This window comes from Dipodomys merriami, unplaced genomic scaffold (genome assembly GCF_024711535.1).
Source record: "Dipodomys merriami isolate MVZ:Mamm:240054 unplaced genomic scaffold, mDipMer1.0.p SCAF_842, whole genome shotgun sequence".
NCBI classification, from domain to species: Eukaryota; Metazoa; Chordata; class Mammalia; order Rodentia; family Heteromyidae; genus Dipodomys; species Dipodomys merriami.
This window is the reverse complement of record NW_027206449.1, coordinates 173,840-193,352: the sequence shown is the minus strand read 5'-3', so window position 1 is coordinate 193,352 and position 19,513 is coordinate 173,840. Positions and strand designations below refer to the sequence as shown.

General features: G+C 41.9%; 1 long non-coding RNA gene across 6 annotated transcripts in view; it reads right to left on the bottom strand.

Annotated features, from left to right (window-relative positions):
• Positions 1-14,391, bottom strand: part of LOC138820158 (uncharacterized) — a 34,161-nt gene extending 19,770 nt beyond the window's left edge. For 5 of the 6 annotated variants that reach the window (XR_011369737.1, XR_011369739.1, XR_011369740.1 and 2 more), the window contains exons 1-6: positions 14,359-14,391; positions 14,053-14,130; positions 12,285-12,647; positions 8,034-8,155; positions 6,481-6,519; positions 82-148 (exon numbers count right to left, since the gene is read on the bottom strand). This is a non-coding gene — a long non-coding RNA (uncharacterized lncRNA). The remainder of the gene's footprint in view (positions 1-81; positions 149-6,480; positions 6,520-8,033; positions 8,156-12,284; positions 12,648-14,052; positions 14,131-14,358) is intronic. The other variant, XR_011369738.1, reaches the window with a different exon arrangement.
• Between the last annotated feature and the right edge of the window lie 5,122 nt (positions 14,392-19,513).

Sequence of the window (19,513 nt, the reverse complement as noted above, 5' to 3'; positions counted from 1 at the left end):
TATCGTAAATGGTTACTATCTCAGTTTTTATTCACTGAAGTGTCACAAATGAATCTCAATCACCAAGAAGTAATAACTTACCCTGGCCAGTTTGTCTGATTTGCAGGAGATGTGTTGGTAAAAACATCTGTTATCTCTTCAGAAAAATCTTCATCCCATGAAAAAAAATAAAGTTTTACATGAAAAACATTCCAGAAAAACTGCTGAGGATCACAAGAAAGGTGAGAAGGAAGAGGAGTGAATGCAGCAGAAGTATGCATAACAATTTAATGAGCATGGAATATGAGTGCTTATAGAATTTTTTCCTTTCCTTCTCAAGTTTTTATGATGCATTGTTATCATTATCCAGTCTTTTACTATTAAACTTAAATGCCCAATTAAGACAAACATTTCTGAGACTTTTCTTCCACCACTGGTTAAGCTGAAGCTACAGGCGTTAGGGATAATAATAATCACTCGGCCTTCTGAGATTTCTGGGCAGACTTTGTGGCCTTGCCAGCTCCAGCAGACTTATTGTCCACAGCTTTGATGCCACACAGCAACTGTCTCCTATCACAAACAGCAAGATGACCCAAAGGAGGATAGTCAGAGAAGCTCTCCACATACACAAGGCTTGCTGGAACCATATGAACCATGACAGCATCACTAGACTTCAGGAATTTAGGACTAGCTTCCAACTTCTTACAAGATCTCTGTTCAAGTTTCTCTTTCCACTCAGGAAACTTGCAAGCAATTTAAGCTGAATGACAATCCAGGACAGAGGCATAGTTAGCACTGATTTGGCCTGGATGGTTCAGGAAGGTCACCTGAGCAGTGAAGCTAAATGCTTCCTTGGGATCATTCTTGTTGTCATCACAAACGTTGCCACACCAAACATCTTTGGCTGACATGCTTATAGAATTTTTTTGTGTATAGTATGTCGATAGATGTTCTTAATGGGCTTATAAGAGAGGTGGGCATTATCACACGTTGGCAATAAAGATAATGAAGGCTGGAAGAGGTCAAGAATTTCCACAAGATTTCTTAGCAAAGGTTAGGAGTTAAACCTTGGCCTCCACTCTCAATGCTCTTTGCGTCACATTACAGAATAATGAATGGAGAGTATGAAGCAGATATTGTATAAAGTAAATGGAATTCAGGGCTGGGAATGTGGCTTAGTAGTAGAGTGTTTGCCTAGCATGCATGAAGCCCTGGGTTTGATTCCTCAGTACCACACAAACAGAAAGAGACAGAAGTGACCCTGTGGCACAAATGGTAGAGCACTAGCCTTCAGCACAAAGAGGCTCAGGAACAGAACCCAGGCCCTGAGTTCAAGCCCCAGGACCAGAAAAAAAGAAAAGAAAAAGAATTTAAAAAATGGAATTCAAGTTATGGGAAGAGTTTCAGGCAGAGAAAATGAGTGCCAAGATTAGGGGGTGAAAGCATAGCAGGAAGTTTAGTATGATCACAGCATTTAATGTAAACAAAGGAAAAAAACAACAAAGTAGGATCCAGCAAAGACTGGGCCTTTACACCCTAGTAAGATTCCAAAGATTCTAACGAAGAGATGAGGAACCACTGAATGATTTTTAGAACAGAGACAAGTAAGATCAAATTTAAATCAAAGGAAGATAATTTTAGTGGCTGAGTAGAGAACTGATCAGCACTAATCTAGGAACAAAAAAGGAAGTAAAATTGAGGGAATAATCCATGATCCAAGTGAGCAAGGTGATGTTTAAATCAGCGGGAGAAAGGATTAATGTTGGAAGGGTGCTAAGGAAAATGTTATCTTGATGATGGGAAAGCAGAACACCTCACTGAAGAAACATGCAAACATATGGGTAAGTCAAGAGCAAACTATAATCAAGACAGCCAAACATACTGTCAGGAAATATTCCTTCTCTCTTTACACAAATAAATCCTATCCATTCACTCACTTTGAGACCAGCCTAAGGTTTTAGCCTTTAGAATCTATATATTTTTTAATCAGCAGTCTATAGCTTAAAGGGCAAATTGTTACTGCTTTATCTGACCATTGTCCCCAAAATTTCCCGGGATTGGCGGGAAGAATGTATCATAGCTCATTTGTGCCTCTCCCTTGGCATTTAAGAGAAAGAATTAAAATGACTTAGCAATCCCAAGTATAAGATGGATTGTGAAGCTGATCTCATTAATACCATCCTTACCAATGTAACTCATTTAAACAACATTTAACTATATCCTAATATGAATAAAAATCTAAAACCTGACTCGTAGGTTGTCATCCAACTAAATCCTACTGGGTGCAAGAAATTAATCTGAAAATATAATGACATACCTATATCACAAAATATTGACAAAATGATCCAATAGCATGCAGAATTTTTTTTCACTTATATTTATCTCATTCTGTTCTAAAAAATTATTTAGTGTGTACTTAGAATGTAAATAATATTCCAATATATACATTTAATTTACAATGTTCAGATATACAATGTATTATGTTTGAGTGTTAATAAACTTATTTTTTGGTAAGTGTTGTGAACAAAATGAGGCAGGTCACTGCTGTGGCTCATGCCTGTAAACCTAGCTATTTGAGAGGTTGAGAATGGAGGATTATAATTTGAGGTCAGCCTTGGCAGCACAGTTTGTGAGATCCCTTCTCAGCCATAGCCTGTTATATTAGTATGTGCTCATCCTCCAACACTAATGTGAGAGTCCAAAATTAAGAGGATCTCAGTTCCAGCCCAGCATGGGCAGAAAATTTTAGGAGATTCCATCTCAACAGAGAGGCTGGACACAGTGGCAAGTGTCTGTGATCCTAACAATGACAGGAAGATGAAATCGGTAATTGTAGTTCAGGCATGCATCTTCCGATTTTGGGAGAGTCCTTCCTTTTTCCAAAGTCCCTCCAAAGCCCACACTTTATTCCTTTATTTATTTATTTTGTTATTGTTGTTTTTGGTGCCAGGACCACAGCTTGAACTCAGCTGATGTCTTACTAATCTGAACCACAACACCAGTCTGTCTTTTTCTTGCTAAGTGGAGATAGATCTAAACAGAATTTTCTGCCTGGCTGGCTTTAAACGTCCATCCTCCAGGTCTCAGCCTCCTGAGTAGCTGATTATAGTCGTGAGCCACCAGCACCATCCTACATAATTTCGATGCAACTTCTCCTCATCTCAATGCCAGTCACCAAATGCAAAGCCTCAGGCAAGTACTGTACCATGGAGTTACACCCCTAGCCTAATACTGGGCCACAATCCTGCCCAATATATACTTAATTCTGTGGAAAGTATTTGGTAGTGATCTTCCACCATTGTTTTACTTTGTTATGATGGTACTGGGGTTTGAGCTCAGCTCACTCAAACTTAGTAAGCAGACACTCTACCACTGAGCCATGCCTTGGGCCCTGCTTTCCCTTGACTATTTTCAGGGAGAGTATGGTTTCCTGCCTGGATGCATGCCTGAACTACAATTACCGATTTCATCTTCCTGTCATTGTTAGGATCACAGACACTTGCCACTGTGTCCAAAAATGCTGATAGAAAAAGATGACCAACACTACCGCAACAGCAGGTTCCTACATTTATCCCCCGTCAGCTACATCCGTTTTTATAGTACTTCATTGAGATATCATTAAATGCCAACATCACTGCTGAATTCTCAACAAATATCACTGAGGAGGGCTGGCACAGAGTGAGAGGAGTTGGGCAGGAGTCTCTTTTCAGAGTCATTTCTGGTGAATATATTAGACAAAAATCCAACTGTTTAGAAAATCCTTCAGAGTCCTCTGAATGGTATTTAAAGTTCAGGATTCCCATTCCTACACCAAACAGATGCTGATTACATGAACAAATGCAGTTAATTGCACAAAAAAAGTTTATAAATAACACAACTGTCATATTGAGGACTAATTAGAAAGAATGCAACTATCTAAACACATCACAATGGCTTTATGTGTTTCCTAAGTTAAGACTTCTAAAAAGCAGATTTTTTAATCTATTATATCTTTGGAATCATTAAAATAATTACCATCCCTTGCTTATGACTATTATGCCACTTATTGAATACATTATTTCATTTTTGTTTTGTTTTGTTTTGTTTTTGCCAGTCTCGGGGTCTGAACTCTGGGCCTGGGCACTGTCCCTCAGCTCTTCAGCTCTTCAGCTCAAGGCTAGTGCTCTACCACTTGAGCCACAGTGCCACTTCTGGCTTTTTCTGCTTATGTGGTACTGAGGAATCGAACCCAAGGCCTCATGCATGCAAGGCAAGCACTCTACCACTGAGACACCTTCCCAGCCTCTGAATAAAGTATTTCATTTAGTACTTATTTTAACAACCTGTAAGGAATTAGATTGGGTTACCTTACAGATGAGAAAAGAGCTCAGTATCACAGGTCACATGGCTTTAGTAAAAGACAGATCTTTATTTTGACTCAGTGGATAACTCCAAAGCCCATCATAGTTAACTGCCATCTCAATACTTCAGAAGAACATTAAGAACTTATGTTCAAAAAATCTTTTTTTCTTTTTTTGTGCAAGTCCTAGGGCATGAACTCAGGGTGTGGGTGCTGTCCCTGAGCTTCTTCAGCTCAAATCTAACACTCTATCACTTGAGCTACAGCTCCATTTTGGGCTTTTGGTAGTTACCTGGGGATGAGTCTCACAGACTTTGCTGGTGAGCTGGCTTTAAACCCATCCAGGGTCTCAGTTTCCTGAGTATCTAGGTTTACAGGTGTGAGCCACCAGTACCTGGTCAGAAAACATTTTCTAATCAGGAATCAAGCTTTTACATAGACTAAGGAATCATTTATTAGTAAGATGTTATACAATTGTCTAGTCTGACTTCTTAAACACGATGCTGAAGACAACAAACAAAAAAGAAAATGTCCCAGTCTGCATAAAATCCATACTAAAGGAGTAAGAAAAGTTTCTCACTGAGAAATATTTGCTTTGTAGAAAACTTGAAGACTAGTTATTTTACAGTTGATGAGAAATAGAAAAAAATCAAATGAGGTTTAGAGATATCAGTGGCAAGCACACTGACAGTTCAAAGAAGTAAAACAGAGAGCCATCTTTAAAAGCACTGACATTTGGAAAATTTTAATCTGGCAGCTCTCAAACATGCTCGTCTCAGGACCTCTTAATACTCTTAAATTTTGAGAGCTCCCAAAGAGCTAATTAAAAAGGTAAGGTGGCTCAGTGGTAGAGTGCTTGCCTTGCATGCATGAGGTCCTGGGTTCGATTCCTCGGCACCACATAAGTAGAAAAAGCCAGAGGTGGCACTGTGGCTCAAGTGAGAGAGCGCTAGCCTTGAGCTGAAGAGCTGAGGGACAGTGCCCAGACCCAGAGTTTAGGCCCCGCAACCGACAAAAAAAAATGTAAGTAGAGCCAGGAACTGGTGCCTCTCACCAGTAATCCTGGCTACACACTCAGGAGACTGAGATCTATAGATTGCTATTAAAAGGTAGCTGGAGCAGGAAAGTCAATGAGATTCTTATCTCCAATAAACCACTCAGAAAACAAAACAAAACAAACCCAGAAGTACAACTATAACTCAAGTGGTAGACTGCAGCTCCGGATCAATGCCTAAGTGCTGAATTCAAGCCCCAGGACTGGCACAAAAATAAATAAATTAAATAAAAAATAGGGGATACACATGCATTAGCATGTGCACGCACACACACAAGAGAAACAGACAGATATGTTAAAAAGTAGAACTCAGGTAATGAGCAAAGCATCAGGTATTGAGTCCTAGTTTCACAACCCAAACAAAAGAAAATTTAGAACTCAAGTGCTTATGGTAGTTTTGTAAATTTAAGAACAAAAACACTGGGGATGGGAAGGTGGCTCAGTGGTAGAGTGTTTGTCTTGTATGCATGAGGCCTTGAGTTCAATTACTGAGCACCACATAAGCAGAAAAAGTTGTAAGTGGCGCTGTGGCTCAAGTGGTAGAATACTAGCACTGAGCTAAAGAGCTGAGGGTCAGCACCCAAGCCCAGAGTTTACTCCCCACAACTCACCAAAAAGAAAGAAAAGAAACACTACTTATTAATATACGCTTATTGAAAAACACTGTATTTTCCAAAAAAGGTAAAATTTCAGCAGAATAGTCCCATTGTTTTACATCTTTAATAAATCTCTTCATCCTTTAGCCTAATGAAAGACACCTGTATTCTCTCATCTGCTTTTATACTGTCTGTTGGGTTATGTTGTTTCAAGTATATGCAGAAAAACTACCTTACAAAGTCACTTAGTTAGAAAAGGAAGAAGTATTTTAGTTGCCTTCTCAGATTATCAATAAAGCTAATGCTGGCATACTCCTTAATATTACACTAAAACTCAACTAGTGGTCATCTCTTAAAATTTAGTTGTAATGAGATACATAGCAATGAGCCTGAAGCTATACCATAAGATTTTCTGCTTGGATGTATTAAATTAAAATCAGTTAGTCTTTTCTTTTCTTTTGCCTGTACATGATTTGCTAACATCACACATTAAATAATGGGAAAATACTCACACCGAGTGACACAAATCTTCCAAATGCTGACCAACTGTCCTGAAATCAATGAATATAGCTGTTATTATCAACACAGATTTCATCAGCATAGTCTGTAAACAGCACTGGGAAGCTACAAAGCTCAACAGAGCAATAAATACATTCTACAAAATTGAAACTTAGTTTGAATGTGTATCATGACTCATACATCGTTGCTTTTCTCATTGAAAAGGCTCATTTCATTCACTTTTAAGAAATGTTCACCAAATAAAATTCTAGTCTCTATGACCACTTGTATACTTCAGAGTGAAAATGTCATTCCATGGCAAAGTAAATAGTTCATTTAAACACTACAAATGGGCTAGGCACTGGTGGCTCATGCTTGTAATCCTAGCTACTGAGGAAATTAAGATCTAAGGATCATGGGTCAAAGCCAGTCCAGACAGAAAAGTCTGTGAGACTCTTATCTCCAATAAACTACTCAGAAGAAGCCAGAAGTGGTGCAGTGGTTCAAGTGGTAGAGCACTACCCATGAGCAAAAAAGCTTAGGGCAACATCCAAGCCCTGAGTTCAAATCCTAGGACCAGCTTTAAAAAAAAGACAAAACTTAGTTCATTGGATTCCACTTTCTTAAAATAGCCAATTAGCAGAGAATATGTCTTAGAAATATATCTAATTAAATGTTAAAATTAAACAACCCTTAAGATTCATTTGTCCAGAAATTACATTTTATACTAACTGCCACATTACCTAATTACTATAAAAAATGAGCAGCTTCAACATTCATATTTTCTAAGAGATACAGGCTTTAAATTGTGGAGGCAGGGAGGGGGAAGAGTGCCACTCACGTTTTAGGTACTACCAACTTTTCTGCCTCAATTCAAGATGGAATTAAGGATCCCACAAGTCATGAGGCACAGATGAAGTATCCAGAGATATAAAGAAACATCAGCCAAACTGAGGACAAACTCTGAAAAAGCAATCTTTAACTGTAATCACTGGCAGGGGTGTATGAACAATATCAGTATGAGGGATGATAAGAGAAGTCTGACAGGGAAAAAAAAAAGAAGACATAAGCAAGAGGCTGACGTGTTTGAACACCTAGATGGGGGAAAGTTGCAAAAAAAATTCTACATGAAAATTCTTACTGCAAAAAAGAGAGAGATGCAGGGTACCAGTGGCTATCCCTGTCAGACTGCTACTAAGGCAGCTGAGATCTGGGGATCATAGTTGGAAGCCAGCGTAGGAAGAAAACTCCGTGAGACTCCTATCTCTAATCACACACAAAAAAAAGCTGGAAGTAGAGGTGTGGCTCAAGTCCTTAAAGGTCTAACTTTAAGCAAAGAAGGTCAGGGACAGCAAGCAGACCTTGAGTTCAAGCCCCAGGACCAGCACAGGTGTTGTGCGTGCACACACACAAACACACAAATCACTCTAGTAATAATAAATAATCTAGTAATAATAATAATAATAATAATAATAATAATAATAATAAATACCCTAGTAATAATAAATACTCTAGTAATAATAAATACATTGCATCTTCCCACTCCGATTCTGAATTTTCATATTACCTTTTTTCTCTTCTTCCTCTTCCTCAAAAAATTCTGCTAGGGAAAATGCTTCTGAGTTGTTCTAATTCAAATATTAGAGCCTCTAATTCTTCTCCACTCAGAGAGTTAAGGAAAGATTTCACCTGAATGAAAATAATAAAATATTGTGTAAATATTAATGAAAAAAATCTCATAAGGAGAAAAGACTGAAGAGCTCATGCCAGCACAGCTCTGTGTGTGTGTGTGTGAGTGTGTGTGTGTGTATGTGTGTGTGTGTTTGTGTTGGTCCTAGGGCTTGAACTCAAGGCCTGGGTGCTTACCTTTTGTGCTCAAGTCTAGCACTCCATTATTTGAACCACAGCACAACTTCCAGGTTTTTGGTGTTTAATTGGAGATAAAAGTCTCACAGACACTCTTATCTGAGCTGGCTTCCCACCATAATCATCAGATTTCAGTCTCCTAAGTAGCTAGGATTGCAGTACCCAGTTCTAATTTTTTTTTATTTTTTACAGATCCTGGAGCTTGACCCGGGAGCTATCCCTGAGGCTCTTTGTTCTCAAGGATAGCGATATACACTTGGAGCTACAAGACTACTTCCAGCTTTCTGAGTTGTTTATCAAAAATAACCTGTCTGGTCTGGCTTTCAATTAACCTCAGATCTCAGCCTCCTGAGCTAGGATTAGAGCCAGAACTAATTTTTTTAATAACCGTAACACTAGGATAGTGTTTATTACTAGGATACGGTTTAGTAACAGTAGCACAGAAGACGCTAACAGAGCTAAAAACAAGAAACCAACATCCCTGGCTCTTTCTCCCTCCTTTCTTCTCCAACCCTTCACTTCTGAGCTAAACCAGCAGCTGCCCACAGAGGCTGATTCTCTAGAGAGATGTATGCATTCTACGGCTGTATCTAAAAAATGCCCCCGGTTGTTTCATTTCTCCTATCTCTGCATGGTGAGTGGGGAGCCCAAGGCCAGACAGTTCTTTGCTTCCCAAAGTAACATGCTCTGCTACACTGGATTTGCCCACCAGGGGTGCTGTTCGCTGAGAGCCCTGCCCACAGAAATTCCACAGGCCACTCAAGTCCCCTCCCTGGGCCTTTGGCTTCCCTACCCCAAAAACTCAGGTTGAAGGAATGATTGTCAGTCCACATTCCCTACAACCACATGCTTTCACCATTATTCACCATATTCCACCCATCTCATCTATTAGGATCCCTTCCATCTTTCTACCGTTTCTCTCACATTTCTTTTTTTCTTTTTTGGCCTCGGTCGTGGGGCTTGTACTCTGGGCCTGGGCGCTGTCCCTCAGCTCTTCAGGTCAAGGCTAGCGCTCTAACACTTGAGCCACAGTGCCACTTTCGGCTTTTTCTTTTTGCTTATGTGGTGCTGAGGGCCTCAGGCATGCAAGGCAAGCACTCTACCACTGAGTCACCTTCTCAGCCCCACACATTTCTATGACCTTTTTAATTACAAAGAAATCAATAGAAGAAAAATAGAGCCAAAAGAAAGCATTACGAAACTCTGAATACTTTCCATCTCTTTTCCACTTGGAGGAGAAACTGTTGGTGTTCAGGAGAAAGGAATTGAGGTTCTCAGGAAACTACAAGAAGGCAAGAGGGCTGACAAGAGAAAGAAAACCATCCTTAAACATGAATGCAAGGGTAGGAATGTCGCTTAGTGGTAGAGTGCTTGCCTAGCATGCATGAAGCCATGGGTTGGATTCCTCTGGACCATATACACAGAAAAAACTGGATATGGGGCTGTGGCTCAAGTGGTAGAGTGCTAGCCTTGAGCAAAAGGATCTCAGGGACAGTGCCCAGGTCCTGAGTTCAACCCCCAAGTCTGACAAAAAAAAAAAAAAAAGAATGCAGCCAGGTGTCAGTGATACACACCTGTAATCCTAGCTACTTGGGAGGCTGAACGGATCTGAAAATCACTGTGCAAAGTTTGATCCCTTTTGCCCAGAGACACCGGCACCCATTTATCTCAAGGAAAAGCAACAAAGGCCCTTCAGGGATGCTATAGGTCTCTAAGATTGAAGCCTCCCCGCCCCCACTTCTGAAGGACATGAAGGAGACACAAAGCTATTGTGCAGATGGCATTATCTCTGAAGAACACCTGGCTATTGTGGGAAGGAGATGCACAGGGGGTCAAGGATGGAGATGATCTACAAAGTGCGTTCTGTTGGAGATCAAAGAAGGATCGCTTCAGAGGAACTTCACACTTGGAGAATCCAAAAAGGAACTTATGTCAAGATGGAGGAAACCCACACTTTCCTTCTGTGGCCATCAAAGAGATGCCAAGGTCTCTGCTGTGTGCTTTCCCATTTTCTCACATACTGCCTGGGTCCTATAATAGCCCACACTATGTAATCCTCACCACTAAATTCCCATGAGAATTCACCTCAAGTGAAGGTAAAGTCTACTTTGTACTGTGTGGGCTATGGCCCTAAGCAGGATATAAATCCATCCAAGACATGTTTACAATCTGGATCTGAAGCAAAAACAAAACAAAACAAAACAAAACAAAAAACCCATGGCCTGAATCTGGATGCTAGTGGCTCATGCCTATAATCCTAGCTCTTCAGAAAGGCAGAGACCTTGGTTTGAAGCCAGCCTAGGCAGAAAAGTCTGTGAGAGCCTGATCTCCAATGAATCAGCAAAGAATTGGGAACAGGAGCTGGGAAGGTGGCTTAGTGGTAGAGTGCTTGCCTACCATGGCTGAATCCCTGGGTTCAATTCCTCAGGGCCACATACACAGAAAAGCCAGAAATAGCGCTGTGGTTCAAGTGGTAGAATACTAGCCTTGACCAAAAGAAGCTTAGGAACAGTGCCCAGGACCTGAATTCAAGCTCCACGACTGGCAAAAAAGGGTTGGAAATGGAGCTGTGGTTGATATGGTAAAGTACCAGTCTTAAGCAATAAAAGCCAAATGAGAGCTCCAGGCCCTGAGTCCAAGCCCTAGTACTAGCACAATTATAAATGCACACGCACACACACACACACACACACACACACACACACACACACACACACACACACAGAGTTTAGAAGGGGGAAGAAATGAATTAGAAAGGGTTGAGAGAAGGTTGAGACGATATGAATTCCTGCTGATCTTGTCACCACAGTGAGTCAGGCAAAAGTTCTGTTTCCTTTCCAGCTATGCTGACTCACTCCTCTAGAGGTAGAGATAGGAGAACCATAGTGGAAGGCTAGCCAAGACAAAATTTAGTGAGAATCTACCGAAAAAGGAGGAAGAGGAGGACGAGGAGGACGAGGAGGAGGAGAAGGAGGAGGAGGAGGAGGAACAGGAGGAGGAAGAGGGGGAGGGGAGGAGGAGCAGGAGGAGGAGGAGGAAGAGGAGGAGGAGAGAAGGAGGAGGAAGAAGAGGAGGAGGAGGAGGAAAAGACACTGGTGGCTCACATATGTACTACTAGCTATTAGGAGGCTGAGATCTGAAGGTCAAATTCTCAGCCAGCCCAAACAGAAAACCCTCTGAGTCTTATATCCAACCATCCAGCAAAAGACAGGAAGTAGAGGTGTGGCTCAAGGGGTAGAATGCCAGCCTTGAGCCTCAAAGCCCTGAATTCAAACTATAATACAAATACTTAAAAACAAATCCAGACATGATAATGCATGACTATAATCCCAGCTACTCTGGAGGCAAAGGTAGAATGACTGTGGTCCAAGGTCAGTAGGAGTAAAAACATGATACCCCTATCTGAGGGAAACAAAGAAAGAAAGAAACCCCAAAAGTAAACAGGACTGAGGGTATAGGTAATATAGTAGAGTACTTGCCTGGTAAATGTGAGACCTTAAATTCAATCCCAAGCACCACAAAATAATCCAGTTTTGTTTGTAGTTTCTTAGGTATCTCTGGGAAGGTATGTGGAAAAGAGATTTCCCAAATAGAAAAGGGACCCTCTGGACACTGGTGGCTCATGCCTTTAATCCTAGCTACTCAGGAGGCTGAGATCTGAGGATCACAGTTCAAAGCCAGCCAATGCAGGAACATCTGTGAGACTCATCTCCAATTAACCACCAGAAAACCAGAAGTGTGCTGTGACTCAAGTTGTAGGGAACTGAAGAGCTCAAGATCAGTCCCCAGACCCAGAGCTCAAGTCGCATGACTGACAAAAAAAAGAAAGAAAAAGAAAGAAAAGGGAACCCTACTAGATTTTCCATGCCCCACTGTGACCCTTGAGGAAATTAGATTAACAATACAAGCTTGAAGTCATTCACAAAACCTCACACAAGTTAGCTGATAGTACCTTGCCAGTTGCCAGGAGTGGGAGAATTTGACGGCTTCTGCCAAACAGAGAATTAGGGGCTTCGTAAGTGACCTTCATGTCTCTATGTGGGTTGGAGCTCCTCATTCACAAACTGGTCACTTGGATGAAGGGTAGCCTAGCAACTTCTCTATTATCCTTTTATTGTTTTTCTTCTTTTTTTTTTTTTTTGCTACTGTTATGCAAGAGTGGCACAGTGGATCTGGATTGGCAAAGGAGTTTTGTGACATGGAAGTCTGCTCTTCGTGATCCTATTTAAGATATTCATTCTGGTCATAGATTTACCAGAAAGAGTCACTTTTTATTCCCATACCTATTTACTTCTCTGAGGCAGAAATGTTTACTCTACATGTGGAAAAAAGAAAAAGAAAAAGAAAGTGTTAGAAAGAAGGCAGTTCTGTGGGTTTTTGAAACAGTTGACTCAACTTCTTGTGGTTCAGCCCATTATTTGTTGTTATTGATGTGGGGCTTGAACTCTGGTCCTGGGTGCTGTCCCTCAGCTCTTCAGCTCAAGGCGAGCACTCTATCAGTTGAGCCATAGTGCCACTTCCAGTTTTCTGGTGGTTTACTGGAGATAAGAGTCTCACAGACTTTACTGCCCACGCTGGCTTTGAACCAGGATCCTCAGCTCTCATGTCTTCTGAGTAGCTAGGATTAAAGGTGTGAGTCACCAGCACCCAGCCAGACTGTTTATTTTTTAGGCGGGTTATACCCTCACTCCTAATTCCAGCTTAATTTTTTGAATATATTTTCTAACTTCCCTATTACCTTACCCTGCCTATATTATCCCAACTATGGTTTCTTTTGAATTGTTAATAGATTGCAGAAAATTTAGTAGAAATCATATCTTGAATTTGGAGGGTAAGCTCATGCAAACATGTTTGCCAGTCCTGGGGATTGAACTCAGGACCTGAGCACTGTCCCTTGATCAAGGCTAACACTCTACCACTTGAGTCATAGCTTCACATAGCTTTTTGGTGGTTCATTGGAGATAAAAGTTTCATGGGCTTTCCTGCCTGGGTTGGCTTTGAACCACAATCCTCATATCTCAGCCTCCTGAGTAGCTAGGATGACAGATGTGAGCCACCAGTACTTGGCTCATATATTGAATTTTCAATGTGAATCTTTTCTCAGGCTGATGAATGGGATTTTCTCCTGCAAAGCTGAGAAGAGACAGTACCTACAACTTCAGATCAGCCCAGCAATTCTGAGTTAATAACTAACCACTCTAGCACACTGTTGCTAGGCAAAGATATCCAGTAGTCAGGGTGAATTAAACACATTTTCCAACACACAACATTTTTGCTTATAATCATCTTTTCACATACAACTCCATCACACATTAGGGAGCACCTGAGAAAACTCAAACAAGGCTGGGGAAAAGAAAAAAAGACAATTACAATTCGGGCACTGATGGCTCACAACAGTAATCCTAGCTACTCAGGAGACTAATATTTGAGGATCATGGTTCAAAGCCAGCCCAGGCTGGAATGTCCTTAAGACTTTTATCTCCAATGTACCACCAAAAAGCCAGAAGTGGAACTGTGGCACAAGGGGTAGTATACTAGCCTTGAGTAGAAAAATTCAGAAACAGAGCCCAGGTCCTGAGTTCAAGCCTCAGGACCAGAACATGCACCCGTGCGTGATTGCGTGCATGCATGCGTGCACATGTGCACGCACGCACGCACACACACACACACACACACACACACACACACACACACACACACACACACACAAAATGGCTCACCATTTCCTTCCCAAGATACCTGGCTCCAGAAAGCACCACAGCATCACTATTTGCAGTGCCCATGAGACAATCGACATCCTATAAAAGACAAGTGTTGTGTTTAGATCAAATGTTTGCTCTTGTATGTAAAGCATGGTTACCTTGACAATGAAGGCCACCCGTATGAAGCACTAAGCACTGTCCCGTATGAAGTTTGCCATGTATGTCAATTCACTTCATCCTGGCAGTAATTAGCTTGAAAGGAAAGCTATGATGCTCTCATTTAACAGAGCAGAAAGTTGAGAATGAAGGAATACAGGATCTTACTCATAAACAGTCCTTAAGATGGTGACAGGCCTGTAGCCTGGGTAACCTAGTTCTGAAATCAAGTTCCAAAAAGAATGTCCTCATTATAATGACCTCACAATTCTAGTTGACCAAGAACTCAGGGAGGGGCAACGATGTGTGCCAGGGGAAGGCAGCAAATGTGATAATCTTGGTGATGGGCTGGACCTATCAGTTGTGAAATAACCAAAAAACAACTTGGAACACATAGGAGTGAATTCAGCAGGAGCATCTGCTCCAGGTCTCAGCAGGAAACAAATGCCCCATGGAAAGCCCAGTACTAGTAGATCATGCCTATTATCCTAGCTATTCAGGCAGCTGAGGTTTGAAGATCAAGATTTGAAGCCAGCCTTGGCAGAAAAGTCTGTAAGACTCTGATCTCCAATTGATCAAAAAGGAAGAAGTGGAGCTCTCTTGAGTAAATCAAAACAAGCAAGAGAGACTCAGAGTCTAAGTACTTGTACACCCCCCCACACACACAAACAAATTCAGTTCACTTTTGTGAACCAACTGGAAGAAAGAAGTGATGGGTAGGAGATTAAAGAATAAACAAGGGCCACTGAGCCACATGGAGATTGGCAGCAAAAGAGAGCTGTGGATTCCCCGAGGTCAAAGGAGATGAAAGCTCAGAAGAAGTGCTATCAGAGTCCACAGAGAGTCAGATTTGTGCACCAGGGGCCCTCCATCAGGGGCCACAAAGATGGAACCCATGATGATTACCAGTGTCACACTGAATCAAGAAAGCACTAGAGAAGCGCCTAGGCCTCCTTCCTGCCTCCCACCGACCCAACCCAGCCAAACACATTCAAGTGTAGTAGTTCACTGGCCCCTTTCCATGTGAGACCAACCAGCAAAACTCATCCAGGTGAAGTGTTCTAGAAGGACCAATCTCCCAGGAGAGGAAATGGGTCAGAAGAGCTTCAAAATAGATTTGGAGAGAGCTGAAAACTCAATTATATAAGACAGCTTTGGCCGAGGAATGGTAACCCAGTGGAAACTTTCACTGTAACCTTCACCGTACAATGTGAATGGTTGACACCCGCAGAGAAAGGAGAGGTTCCCCAATGCCCCACTGAGCAGCATCAAGCAGAGAAAATTAAAAGATTCTCTTCATTTGAATGAAGGTCAAGCACATCTCTACCAAATCTGTAGAAGAGTGTGCTGTAGCATACTGCTTTATTTTGTTGTTGTCTTCTCTGGAGGCTGGCACTGGGACGTGAACTCAGGGTCTGGGCTTGTCCCTGAATCTTTTTTGCTTGTTTGTATGTTTTGCTCAGGGCTACCACTTTTCCACTCGGGCTACATCTCCATTTCTGGCTTTCTGGGTTGATTAATTGGAGATAAAAATCTCATGATGGAGCTGGGAAAGTGGCTCAGTGGTAGAGCATTTGCCTTGCATGCCTGAAGACCTGGGTTCAATTCCTCAGCACCACATAAGCAAAAAGAAAAAAGCCGGAAGTGGCACTGTGGCTCAAGTGGTAGAGTGCTATACTTGAGGGACAGCGCACAGCCCAGAGTTCAGGCCCCACCACTGGACCCCCCCCCAAAAAAAAATTAAACAAAAGAAACCACCAGAAGTGGAGCTGTGACTCAAGTGGTAGAGTGCCAGCCTTGAGCAAAAAATAATTCAGGGACAGTGTCCAGGACTGGTACAAAAAGAAAAAGCAAGAAAACAAACAAAAAAACAGCCAATAATAAGCAGAAAGCCCACAAGGGTGAAAACAAAGATGGGATGAATAAATCTTTTCAATGCTAACAAAGCAATTGTTCCCAGAGAAGGATAAATGAGTAGATAAACCTACTGGGAGCTTCTATTCTGGATGCTTGGGTCTCTGCAGAGAACAGAAATTTTAGAAGAAGAAAAAGCAAAGAAAGATGGAAAAGGAAGTAGGAGGCGGGCTTCACTCTGAAGCTTCACCTCTTCCTCTTCCTCCCTGTCACTCTAATGCCTCCAAGTCCATTCATCCCCAGGACCTAGGTTTGCTCAGGTAAGGGATTTGCAGAGAAAGAACTCTCCCATCTCTCCCCTGTTTCTTGTCTGTGCTTTTTGGTGGATTAACTTTGTTGGTCCTGAGTAATAGCCTAAAGTTCATCTGTCATGCAGCCATCAAAGATAAATAAAACCAGGTGCCAATGCCTCACACCTGTAATCCTAGCTACTCAGGAAGCTGAGATCTGAGGGTCACAGTTCAGAGCCAGCCTAGGCAGGAAAGTCCATGAGATTCTTATCTTCCATAAACCACCAGAAAACCAGATGTGGCGCTGTGGCTCAAGTGGTAGAGCACTTGCCTCGAGCTGAAATGCTGAGAGACAGTGTTCAGGTCCAGAGTTCAAGCCCCACAATCGGCCAAAAAAAGAGATAAATACAAGAGTCCTGTGTGCTGAAAGTAAAAATGTTAAGCAAAAATGGAGGAGGTCTGCACACACCATGAGTGGCCTAATTACTGTTGTGTTAAAATACTGGGGGGAAAAGAATTTATTAGATTCATCCAAATAAAATGTTGAAGTAAGCACTCAGGAATCTTAAGAACGATCATCTCTGAGGTAAATGAGACGCCATGACATAGAGATGCAGAGAACGCCTTGTCTTTTGTGCCAGTACTAGGATTTGAACTCAGGACCTTGCACTTGCTCTTGGCTTTTTTGTTTCTTTTGCTCAAAGTTGGCAGTCTACCACTTGAGCCACAGGGCCACTTCATATTATGTAAACAATGCCTACTCTGTCTGTGGTGGAGGCTGTGTGACTCTGATACAGTCACAAACCTTATCTGGGCCTCATGTACTTACTTCTAAGGTAAAATGATTGCCTCCATCAGGTGTTATAAATGATTGGGCCATCAAGTATGAAAATGGCTAGACAGGTCAAGAGGACTGGAAATAGAGAGTTCTGGGCAAGTGCAAAGCAAGGTGTATACACATTCATGTGCACACACACCTATGCATACACATGCACACACACACACACACACACACACACACACACACACACACACACACACCCTGACACTGGCGGACAGAAATTTCTCTGTATCCAATCACAGGCCTCCTGGGAATTAGCCTCAGAGACCATTACCACCTAGTGGGTGCTGAAGTATGTTCTCATTAGACTCAACATGTTATTTAGTTAATTAAATGCTCTCCTTTTGATGACATTAATTAGACCTATTGCTAATTCCTCAGAAACCAAAATCAAAACAAAAAGGGAAAACTTTGCTTCTATCCCAAGAAGGCTCAGTAGAGCAAAAGAAAAGTCATTCTCTCTCTCTTTAGCTTTGTCTCTGTCTCTATCTTTCTCTCTGTCTCTGTCTTTCTGTCTGTATGTCTGTCTCCCTCTGACACTCTCTCTCTCTCTCTCTCTCTCTCTCTCTCTCTCTCTCAGACAGAATTAGTTCAAATGGGGCCAGAGTGAGGTGCTAGTGGCTCACACCTGTAATCCTTGCTACTCAGGAGGTGTAGATCTGAAGATCACAGTTCAAAGAACAGCCCAGGCAGGAGAGTCTGTAAGACTCTTATCTCTGAATGAATCACACACACAAAAAAACCCTGCAGAAGGGAAGCATATGGCTCAAGTGGTAGAGTACTGAACTTTGAAAGAAAAAGCTAAGGGACAGTGCCTAGGCCCTGAGTTCAAGCCCCAGGATTTATACACACAAACACACACAGTTCAAATAATACTTGAAGCAAATTAAACTTCACGCAGTCATTTTTCCTGTGAAGATGTGATAAGGTGTTTTGACTGAGATGAATATGGCATTCTGTGTAGTATTTTAGAAGTTGCAATGGAATGAAATACGATTTCTCTCTGAGGGAACTACAGATCTAAAATCTAAGAGTCAAAATGATGGCCAAGCATTGAAAACAAAAGGACAAACCTGAGGCAAACCCAAGGCTAGACAGACTTGACCCAAGATTCCCATGAAGAACCAATTTGCAGACACAAGTGGCCAAGTCTACAAGACAAATTTTCTTGTGTGTATGTGCTAGTACTGGGACTTGAACTCAAGCCCTCCAACTCCATTTGGCTGTTTTGCTCCAGGCTGTCACTCTACTGCTTGAGCCATACTTCCACTTCTGGCTTTTGAGTGGTTCGTTGGAGATGAGTCTCATGGACCTTTCTACCAAAGCTGGTTTGGAAACCGTAATCCTCAGGTCTCAGATTCCTGAGTAGCTAGGATGACAGGTGTGAGCCCCAAGAAGATAAGGAAGGCTGGAAGATAATTCATTGAAAGAGGGAAGGAAGACCTGTCTCTCTTGCCTGGTAATCTTGAGTAAAAGATCCCTTAAAAGGACCAAGTGAGCCCTCAAAGAGATTCAGTCCTGATGCTAACAAAACCAACATGGAAGCAACATTTGAGATTCTAGTCCACCAGGTCTTTCTGCACAGAAGAACCGAGATCTGAGTGTTCAAAGCCACCATGGATGGTGTGGGGACAATGTTATCATTTAATGGAAGACGTGTTGGAGACTGCAAACAGGAACAAGTCACACAGGATCCAGCAACCTCTGGCTCACAGAGGAGAAGGGTCAGCATCACGGACAGGGCCCTGTGCTCTGCAGCTTGACATCCACCTGCTGCCATCTGCCAACACTGCCCTCCACAGCTGACTCCTATTTGCTTAGAGTTTCCAGAAGAGTCCTAATTCTCAGCAAAGGAACCAAATGGGACAGCTAGTCTGTATCCTAGCAACTCAGGAGGCTGAGATGTAAGGATCTCAGTTCAAAGCCAATCCAGAGCAGGAAAGCCCATGAGATCCTGATCTCCAATAAACTACTCCAAAAAATTCTCAGAAGTAGAGCTGTGGCTCAAGTGGTAGAGGACTAGCCTTGAGCACACACAGGTTCAAAGACAGCTCCTGGCCCTGAGTTCAAGCCCCAGGACTGGCAAAAAAAAAAAAAAGACTAGTTTCATTTTCCAGAGGCTATTATTATCAACCCTATCTCCACCCCAGTTGCAGCAAAAATATAGAAGAAAAAACCCGATTCCATTAGTATCAAGAAATCTACATTACAACACCAGATATGTCATAGAATTTCTGTATATTTGGGTGGGAGAGGCAATCACTACTTCTTTAAGTCTCGATTTAATCCTCTAGGAAGTCATCGGAGTTTGGAGTGGGGGTGTGTAGTACACTGACAT